Raw genomic sequence first — 10308 nt, forward strand, 5'->3', positions numbered from 1 at the left:
CAATTTAAAGGGGTGATTAATGGATGCAATTGGATTGTAGGGTGCCTATATAACTCATCAATCTGACATTTCTACTTAATACAAAGTAATATAATTTAATTATGAAAATAATATTGGGGAAGGAGTATCCCAGTAATCCCCTTTGAGAAAGATGGGGCCTTTGCATTTTACAGACTCAACAGAAAATAGGGCTGGTCTTCATATTTTAAGGATGTTCCTCAAAGTACAGAATGTTTTGAGCATAATTGTGCAAGATGAGAACTAGCAGTATAACAGGCAATCTAGCAATTAGAATCATTTTTCAGTTAGTTGCAAGTCCTTATTAAGGAACAGAAGCATCTCTGCATGTTCAGCTATAAGTCTGTTTCTGCTATCAGTAAGTTCTTATTAAGGAACAGAAGCATCTCTGCATGTTCAGCTATAAGTCTGTTTCTGCTATCAGTAAGTTCTTATTAAGGAACAGAAGCATCTCTGCATGTTCAGCTATAAGTCTGTTTCTGCTATCAGTAAGTTCTTATTAAGGAACAGAAGCATCTCTGCATGTTCAGCTATAAGTCTGTTTCTGCTATCAGTAAGTTCTTATTAAGGAACAGAAGCATCTCTGCATGTTCAGCTGTAAGTCTGTTTCTGCTATCAGTAAGTTCTTATTAAGGAACAGAAGCATCTCTGCATGTTCAGCTGTAAGTCTGTTTCTGCTATCAGTAAGTTCTTATTAAGGAACAGAAGCATCTCTGCATGTTCAGCTATAAGTCTGTTTCTGCTATCAGTAAGTTCTTATTAAGGAACAGAAGCCTCTCTGCATGTTCAGCTATAAGTCTGTGTCAGCTATCAGTAAGTTCTTATTAAGGAACAGAAGCATCTCTGCATGTTCAGCTATAAGTCTGTTTCTGCTATCAGTAAGTTCTTATTAAGGAACAGAAGCATCTCTGCATGTTCAGCTATAAGTCTGTTTCTGCTATCAGTAAGTTCTTATTAAGGAACAGAAGCATCTCTGCATGTTCAGCTGTAAGTCTGTTTCTGCTATCAGTAAGTTCTTATTAAGGAACAGTAGCATCTCTGCATGTTCAGCTATAAGTCTGTTTCTGCTATCAGTAAGTTCTTATTAAGGAACAGAAGCATCTCTGCATGTTCAGCTATAAGTCTGTGTCTGCTATCAGTAAGTTCTTATTAAGGAACAGAAGCATCTCTGCATGTTCAGCTATAAGTCTGTTTCTGCTATCAGTAAGTTCTTATTATGGAACAGAAGCATCTCTGCATGTTCAGCTATAAGTCTGTTTCTGCTATCAGTAAGTTCTTATTAAGGAACAGAAGCATCTCTGCATGTTCAGCTATAAGTCTGTGTCTGCTATCAGTAAGTTCTTATTAAGGAACAGAAGCATCTCTGCATGTTCAGCTATAAGTCTGTTTCTGCTATCAGTAAGTTCTTATTAAGGAACAGAAGCATCTCTGCATGTTCAGCTATAAGTCTGTTTCTGCTATCAGTAAGTTCTTATTAAGGAACAGAAGCATCTCTGCATGTTCAGCTATAAGTCTGTTTCTGCTATCAGTAAGTTCTTATTATGGAACAGAAGCATCTCTGCATGTTCAGCTATAAGTCTGTTTCTGCTATCAGTAAGTTCTTATTATGGAACAGAAGCATCTCTGCATGTTCAGCTATAAGTCTGTTTCTGCTATCAGTAAGTTCTTATTAAGGAACAGAAGCATCTCTGCATGTTCAGCTGTAAGTCTGTTTCTGCTATCAGTAAGTTCTTATTAAGGAACAGAAGCATCTCTGCATGTTCAGCTATAAGTCTGTTTCTGCTATCAGTAAGTTCTTATTAAGGAACAGAAGCATCTCTGCATGTTCAGCTATAAGTCTGTTTCTGCTATCAGTAAGTTCTTATTAAGGAACAGAAGCATCTCTGCATGTTCAGCTATAAGTCTGTTTCTGCTATCAGTAAGTTCTTATTAAGGAACAGAAGCATCTCTGCATGTTCAGCTATAAGTCTGTTTCTGCTATCAGTAAGTTCTTATTAAGGAACAGAAGCATCTCTGCATGTTCAGCTATAAGTCTGTTTCTGCTATCAGTAAGTTCTTATTAAGGAACAGAAGCATCTCTGCATGTTCAGCTATAAGTCTGTTTCTGCTATCAGTAAGTTCTTATTAAGGAACAGAAGCATCTCTGCATGTTCAGCTATAAGTCTGTTTCTGCTATCAGTAAGTTCTTATTAAGGAACAGAAGCATCTCTGCATGTTCAGCTATAAGTCTGTTTCTGCTATCAGTAAGTTCTTATTATGGAACAGAAGCATCTCTGCATGTTCAGCTATAAGTCTGTTTCTGCTATCAGTAAGTTCTTATAGCTGAACATGCAGAGATGCTTCTGTTCCTTAATAAGTCTGTTTCTGCTATCAGTAAGTTCTTATTAAGGAACAGAAGCATCTCTGCATGTTCAGCTATAAGTCTGTTTCTGCTATCAGTACGTTCTTATTAAGGAACAGAAGCATCTCTGTATGTTCAGCTATAAGTCTGTTTCTGCTATCATTAAGTTCTCATTAAGGAACAGAAGCATCTCTGCATGTTCAGCTATAAGTCTGTTTCTGCTATCAGTAAGTTCTTATTAAGGAACAGAAGCATCTCTATGTTCAGCTATAAGTCTGTTTCTGCTATCAGTAAGTTCTTATTAAGGAACAGAAGCATCTCTGCATGTTCAGCTATAAGTCTGTTTCTGCTATCAGTAAGTTCTTATTAAGGAACAGAAGCATCTCTGCATGTTCAGCTATAAGTCTGTTTCTGCTATCAGTAAGTTCTTATTAAGGAACAGAAGCATCTCTGCATGTTCAGCTATAAGTCTGTTTCTGCTATCAGTAAGTTCTTATTAAGGAACAGAAGCATCTCTGCATGTTCAGCTATAAGTCTGTTTCTGCTATCAGTAAGTTCTTATTAAGGAACAGAAGCATCTCTGCATGTTCAGCTATAAGTCTGTTTCTGCTATCAGTAAGTTCTTATTAAGGAACAGAAGCATCTCTGCATGTTCAGCTATAAGTCTGTTTCTGCTATCAGTAAGTTCTCATTAAGGAACAGAAGCATCTCTGCATGTTCAGCTATAAGTCTGTTTCTGCTATCAGTAAGTTCTTATTAAGGAACAGAAGCATCTCTGCATGTTCAGCTATAAGTCTGTTTCTGCTATCAGTAAGTTCTTATTAAGGAACAGAAGCATCTCTGTATGTTCAGCTATAAGTCTGTTTCTGCTATCAGTAAGTTCTTATTAAGGAACAGAAGCATCTCTGTATGTTCAGCTATAAGTCTGTTTCTGCTATCAGTAAGTTCTTATTAAGGAACAGAAGCATCTCTGCATGTTCAGCTATAAGTCTGTTTCTGCTATCAGTAAGTTCTTATTAAGGAACAGAAGCATCTCTGCATGTTCAGCTATAAGTCTGTTTCTGCTATCAGTAAGTTCTTATTAAGGAACAGAAGCATCTCTGCATGTTCAGCTATAAGTCTGTTTCTGCTATCAGTAAGTTCTTATTAAGGAACAGAAGCATCTCTGCATGTTCAGCTATAAGTCTGTTTCTGCTATCAGTAAGTTCTTATTAAGGAACAGAAGCATCTCTGCATGTTCAGCTATAAGTCTGTTTCTGCTATCAGTAAGTTCTTATTAAGGAACAGAAGCATCTCTGCATGTTCAGCTATAAGTCTGTTTCTGCTATCAGTAAGTTCTTATTAAGGAACAGAAGCATCTCTGCATGTTCAGCTATAAGTCTGTTTCTGCTATCAGTAAGTTCTTATTAAGGAACAGAAGCATCTCTGCATGTTCAGCTATAAGTCTGTTTCTGCTATCAGTAAGTTCTTATTAAGGAACAGAAGCATCTCTGTATGTTCAGCTATAAGTCTGTTTCTGCTATCAGTAAGTTCTTATTAAGGAACAGAAGCATCTCTGTATGTTCAGCTATAAGTCTGTTTCTGCTATCAGTAAGTTCTTATTAAGGAACAGAAGCATCTCTGCATGTTCAGCTATAAGTCTGTTTCTGCTATCAGTAAGTTCTTATTAAGGAACAGAAGCATCTCTGCATGTTCAGCTATAAGTCTGTTTCTGCTATCAGTAAGTTCTTATTAAGGAACAGAAGCATCTCTGCATGTTCAGCTATAAGTCTGTTTCTGCTATCAGTAAGTTCTTATTAAGGAACAGAAGCATCTCTGCATGTTCAGCTATAAGTCTGTTTCTGCTATCAGTAAGTTCTTATTAAGGAACAGAAGCATCTCTGCATGTTCAGCTATAAGTCTGTTTCTGCTATCAGTAAGTTCTTATTAAGGAACAGAAGCATCTCTGCATGTTCAGCTATAAGTCTGTTTCTGCTATCAGTAAGTTCTTATTAAGGAACAGAAGCATCTCTGCATGTTCAGCTATAAGTCTGTTTCTGCTATCAGTAAGTTCTTATTAAGGAACAGAAGCATCTCTGCATGTTCAGCTATAAGTCTGTTTCTGCTATCAGTAAGTTCTTATTAAGGAACAGAAGCATCTCTGCATGTTCAGCTATAAGTCTGTTTCTGCTATCAGTAAGTTCTTATTAAGGAACAGAAGCATCTCTGCATGTTCAGCTATAAGTCTGTTTCTGCTATCAGTAAGTTCTTATTAAGGAACAGAAGCATCTCTGCATGTTCAGCTATAAGTCTGTTTCTGCTATCAGTAAGTTCTTATTAAGGAACAGAAGCATCTCTGCATGTTCAGCTATAAGTCTGTTTCTGCTATCAGTAAGTTCTTATTAAGGAACAGAAGCATCTCTGCATGTTCAGCTATAAGTCTGTTTCTGCTATCAGTAAGTTCTTATTAAGGAACAGAAGCATCTCTGCATGTTCAGCTATAAGTCTGTTTCTGCTATCAGTAAGTTCTTATTAAGGAACAGAAGCATCTCTGCATGTTCAGCTATAAGTCTGTTTCTGCTATCAGTAAGTTCTTATTAAGGAACAGAAGCATCTCTGCATGTTCAGCTATAAGTCTGTTTCTGCTATCAGTAAGTTCTTATTAAGGAACAGAAGCATCTCTGCATGTTCAGCTATAAGTCTGTTTCTGCTATCAGTAAGTTCTTATTAAGGAACAGAAGCATCTCTGCATGTTCAGCTATAAGTCTGTTTCTGCTATCAGTAAGTTCTTATTAAGGAACAGAAGCATCTCTGCATGTTCAGCTATAAGTCTGTTTCTGCTATCAGTAAGTTCTTATTAAGGAACAGAAGCATCTCTGCATGTTCAGCTATAAGTCTGTTTCTGCTATCAGTAAGTTCTTATTAAGGAACAGAAGCATCTCTGCATGTTCAGCTATAAGTCTGTTTCTGCTATCAGTAAGTTCTTATTAAGGAACAGAAGCATCTCTGCATGTTCAGCTATAAGTCTGTTTCTGCTATCAGTAAGTTCTTATTAAGGAACAGAAGCATCTCTGCATGTTCAGCTATAAGTCTGTTTCTGCTATCAGTAAGTTCTTATTAAGGAACAGAAGCATCTCTGCATGTTCAGCTATAAGTCTGTTTCTGCTATCAGTAAGTTCTTATTAAGGAACAGAAGCATCTCTGCATGTTCAGCTATAAGTCTGTTTCTGCTATCAGTAAGTTCTTATTAAGGAACAGAAGCATCTCTGCATGTTCAGCTATAAGTCTGTTTCTGCTATCAGTAAGTTCTTATTAAGGAACAGAAGCATCTCTGCATGTTCAGCTATAAGTCTGTTTCTGCTATCAGTAAGTTCTTATTAAGGAACAGAAGCATCTCTGCATGTTCAGCTATAAGTCTGTTTCTGCTATCAGTAAGTTCTTATTAAGGAACAGAAGCATCTCTGCATGTTCAGCTATAAGTCTGTTTCTGCTATCAGTAAGTTCTTATTAAGGAACAGAAGCATCTCTGCATGTTCAGCTATAAGTCTGTTTCTGCTATCAGTAAGTTCTTATTAAGGAACAGAAGCATCTCTGCATGTTCAGCTATAAGTCTGTTTCTGCTATCAGTAAGTTCTTATTAAGGAACAGAAGCATCTCTGCATGTTCAGCTATAAGTCTGTTTCTGCTATCAGTAAGTTCTTATTAAGGAACAGAAGCATCTCTGCATGTTCAGCTATAAGTCTGTTTCTGCTATCAGTAAGTTCTTATTAAGGAACAGAAGCATCTCTGCATGTTCAGCTATAAGTCTGTTTCTGCTATCAGTAAGTTCTTATTAAGGAACAGAAGCATCTCTGCATGTTCAGCTATAAGTCTGTTTCTGCTATCAGTAAGTTCTTATTAAGGAACAGAAGCATCTCTGCATGTTCAGCTATAAGTCTGTTTCTGCTATCAGTAAGTTCTTATTAAGGAAAAGAAGCATCTCTGCATGTTCAGCTATAAGTCTGTTTCTGCTATCAGTAAGTTCTTATTAAGGAACAGAAGCATCTCTGCATGTTCAGCTATAAGTCTGTTTCTGCTATCAGTAAGTTCTTATTAAGGAACAGAAGCATCTCTGCATGTTCAGCTATAAGTCTGTTTCTGCTATCAGTAAGTTCTTATTAAGGAACAGAAGCATCTCTGCATGTTCAGCTATAAGTCTGTTTCTGCTATCAGTAAGTTCTTATTAAGGAACAGAAGCATCTCTGCATGTTCAGCTATAAGTCTGTTTCTGCTATCAGTAAGTTCTTATTAAGGAACAGAAGCATCTCTGCATGTTCAGCTATAAGTCTGTTTCTGCTATCAGTAAGTTCTTATTAAGGAACAGAAGCATCTCTGCATGTTCAGCTATAAGTCTGTTTCTGCTATCAGTAAGTTCTTATTAAGGAACAGAAGCATCTCTGCATGTTCAGCTATAAGTCTGTTTCTGCTATCAGTAAGTTCTTATTAAGGAACAGAAGCATCTCTGCATGTTCAGCTATAAGTCTGTTTCTGCTATCAGTAAGTTCTTATTAAGGAACAGAAGCATCTCTGCATGTTCAGCTATAAGTCTGTTTCTGCTATCAGTAAGTTCTTATTAAGGAACAGAAGCATCTCTGCATGTTCAGCTATAAGTCTGTTTCTGCTATCAGTAAGTTCTTATTAAGGAACAGAAGCATCTCTGCATGTTCAGCTATAAGTCTGTTTCTGCTATCAGTAAGTTCTTATTAAGGAACAGAAGCATCTCTGCATGTTCAGCTATAAGTCTGTTTCTGCTATCAGTAAGTTCTTATTAAGGAACAGAAGCATCTCTGCATGTTCAGCTATAAGTCTGTTTCTGCTATCAGTAAGTTCTTATTAAGGAACAGATGCATCTCTGCATGTTCAGCTATAAGTCTGTTTCTGCTATCAGTAAGTTCTTATTAAGGAACAGAAGCATCTCTGCATGTTCAGCCATAAGTCTGTTTCTGCTATCAGTAAGTTCTTATTAAGGAACAGAAGCATCTCTGCATGTTCAGCTATAAGTCTGTTTCTGCTATCAGTAAGTTCTTATTAAGGAACAGAAGCATCTCTGCATGTTCAGCTATAAGTCTGTTTCTGCTATCAGTAAGTTCTTATTAAGGAACAGAAGCATCTCTGCATGTTCAGCTATAAGTCTGTTTCTGCTATCAGTAAGTTCTTATTAAGGAACAGAAGCATCTCTGCATGTTCAGCTATAAGTCTGTTTCTGCTATCAGTAAGTTCTTATTAAGGAACAGAAGCATCTCTGCATGTTCAGCTATAAGTCTGTTTCTGCTATCAGTAAGTTCTTATTAAGGAACAGAAGCATCTCTGTATGTTCAGCTATAAGTCTGTTTCTGCTATCAGTAAGTTCTCATTAAGGAACAGAAGCATCTCTGCATGTTCAGCTATAAGTCTGTTTCTGCTATCAGTAAGTTCTTATTAAGGAACAGAAGCATCTCTGCATGTTCAGCTATAAGTCTGTTTCTGCTATCAGTAAGTTCTTATTAAGGAACAGAAGCATCTCTGCATGTTCAGCTATAAGTCTGTTTCTGCTATCAGTAAGTTCTTATTAAGGAACAGAAGCATCTCTGCATGTTCAGCTATAAGTCTGTTTCTGCTATCAGTAAGTTCTTATTAAGGAACAGAAGCATCTCTGCATGTTCAGCTATAAGTCTGTTTCTGCTATCAGTAAGTTCTTATTAAGGAACAGAAGCATCTCTGCATGTTCAGCTATAAGTCTGTTTCTGCTATCAGTAAGTTCTTATTAAGGAACAGAAGCATCTCTGCATGTTCAGCTATAAGTCTGTTTCTGCTATCAGTAAGTTCTTATTAAGGAACAGAAGCATCTCTGCATGTTCAGCTATAAGTCTGTTTCTGCTATCAGTAAGTTCTTATTAAGGAACAGAAGCATCTCTGCATGTTCAGCTATAAGTCTGTTTCTGCTATCAGTAAGTTCTTATTAAGGAACAGAAGCATCTCTGCATGTTCAGCTATAAGTCTGTTTCTGCTATCAGTAAGTTCTTATTAAGGAACAGAAGCATCTCTGCATGTTCAGCTATAAGTCTGTTTCTGCTATCAGTAAGTTCTTATTAAGGAACAGAAGCATCTCTGCATGTTCAGCTATAAGTCTGTTTCTGCTATCAGTAAGTTCTTATTAAGGAACAGAAGCATCTCTGCATGTTCAGCTATAAGTCTGTTTCTGCTATCAGTAAGTTCTTATTAAGGAACAGAAGCATCTCTGCATGTTCAGCTATAAGTCTGTTTCTGCTATCAGTAAGTTCTTATTAAGGAACAGAAGCATCTCTGCATGTTCAGCTATAAGTCTGTTTCTGCTATCAGTAAGTTCTTATTAAGGAACAGAAGCATCTCTGCATGTTCAGCTATAAGTCTGTTTCTGCTATCAGTAAGTTCTTATTAAGGAACAGAAGCATCTCTGCATGTTCAGCTATAAGTCTGTTTCTGCTATCAGTAAGTTCTTATTAAGGAACAGAAGCATCTCTGCATGTTCAGCTATAAGTCTGTTTCTGCTATCAGTAAGTTCTTATTAAGGAACAGAAGCATCTCTACATGTTCAGCTATAAGTCTGTTTCTGCTATCAGTAAGATCTTATTAAGGAACAGAAGCATCTCTGTATGTTCAGCTATAAGTCTGTTTCTGCTATCAGTGAGTTCTTATTAAGGAACAGAAGCATCTCTGCATGTTCAGCTATAAGTCTGTTTCTGCTATCAGTAAGTTCTTATTAAGGAACAGAAGCATCTCTGCATGTTCAGCTATAAGTCTGTTTCTGCTATCAGTAAGTTCTTATTAAGGAACAGAAGCATCTCTGCATGTTCAGCTATAAGTCTGTTTCTGCTATCAGTAAGTTCTTATTAAGGAACAGAAGCATCTCTGCATGTTCAGCTATAAGTCTGTTTCTGCTATCAGTAAGTTCTTATTAAGGAACAGAAGCATCTCTGCATGTTCAGCTATAAGTCTGTTTCTGCTATCAGTAAGTTTATTAAGGAACAGAAGCATCTCTGCATGTTCAGCTATAAGTCTGTTTCTGCTATCAGTAAGTTCTTATTAAGGAACAGAAGCATCTCTGTATGTTCAGCTATAAGTCTGTTTCTGCTATCAGTAAGTTCTTATTAAGGAACAGAAGCATCTCTGCATGTTCAGCTATAAGTCTGTTTCTGCTATCAGTAAGTTCTTATTAAGGAACAGAAGCATCTCTGCATGTTCAGCTATAAGTCTGTTTCTGCTATCAGTAAGTTCTTATTAAGGAACAGAAGCATCTCTGCATGTTCAGCTATAAGTCTGTTTCTGCTATCAGTAAGTTCTTATTAAGGAACAGAAGCATCTCTGCATGTTCAGCTATAAGTCTGTTTCTGCTATCAGTAAGTTCTTATTAAGGAACAGAAGCATCTCTGTATGTTCAGCTATAAGTCTGTTTCTGCTATCAGTAAGTTCTTATTAAGGAACAGAAGCATCTCTGCATGTTCAGCTATAAGTCTGTTTCTGCTATCAGTAAGTTCTTATTAAGGAACAGAAGCATCTCTGCATGTTCAGCTATAGGTCTGTTTCTGCTATCAGTAAGTTCTTATTAAGGAACAGAAGCATCTCTGCATGTTCAGCTATAAGTCTGTTTCTGCTATCAGTAAGTTCTTATTAAGGAACAGAAGCATCTCTGTATGTTCAGCTATAAGTCTGTTTCTGCTATCAGTAAGTTCTTATTAAGGAACAGAAGCCTCTCTGCATGTTCAGCTATAAGTCTGTCTCTGCTATCAGTAAGTTCTTATTAAGGAACAGAAGCATCTCTGCATGATCAGCTATAAGTCTGTTTCTGCTATCAGTAAGTTCTTATTAAGGAACAGAAGCATCTCTGCATGTTCAGCTATAAGTCTGTTTCTGTTATCAGTAAGTTCTTATTAAGGAACAGAAGCATCTCTGCATGTTCAGCTGTAAGTCTGTTT

This window comes from Bombina bombina, chromosome 5, assembly GCF_027579735.1.
Source record: "Bombina bombina isolate aBomBom1 chromosome 5, aBomBom1.pri, whole genome shotgun sequence".
In the NCBI taxonomy this organism is placed as follows: Eukaryota; Metazoa; Chordata; class Amphibia; order Anura; family Bombinatoridae; genus Bombina; species Bombina bombina.